The sequence below is a fragment of the Corvus brachyrhynchos genome, unplaced genomic scaffold, assembly GCF_000691975.1.
Source record: "Corvus brachyrhynchos isolate BGI_N302 unplaced genomic scaffold, ASM69197v1 scaffold17, whole genome shotgun sequence".
NCBI lineage: Eukaryota > Metazoa > Chordata > Aves > Passeriformes > Corvidae > Corvus > Corvus brachyrhynchos.
Genome location: NW_008240046.1, coordinates 2,873,110 through 2,873,406, shown reverse-complemented (window position 1 = coordinate 2,873,406; position 297 = coordinate 2,873,110).

Below are 297 nucleotides of genomic sequence, written 5' to 3'. Positions count from 1 at the left end.
CGAGGGGCCGGGGCAAGTCACCACTCACAAACAAGCGGGCACGCACTGACTACGCGCCCACCCTGCCTCCCGGGGGCAGACAGCCTCTCACAGACACTTAATTAACCCCAGCAGCCTGGGGAGGAGAGGGGAGGGGAACAGGGCCGCCCCACCGAGAAACCTGCCCGTCCAGCTCCTCCTCCCCGCCCGTGTGTCAGGCAGAGGCGTGCACCTGGCAGCAGCCCTGCGGCAGGGCGCACCCCTCCCTGCTTCCCTCCCTCCGCGTCCACCCCGGCCGACCTGCGGCGGCAGCAAAAC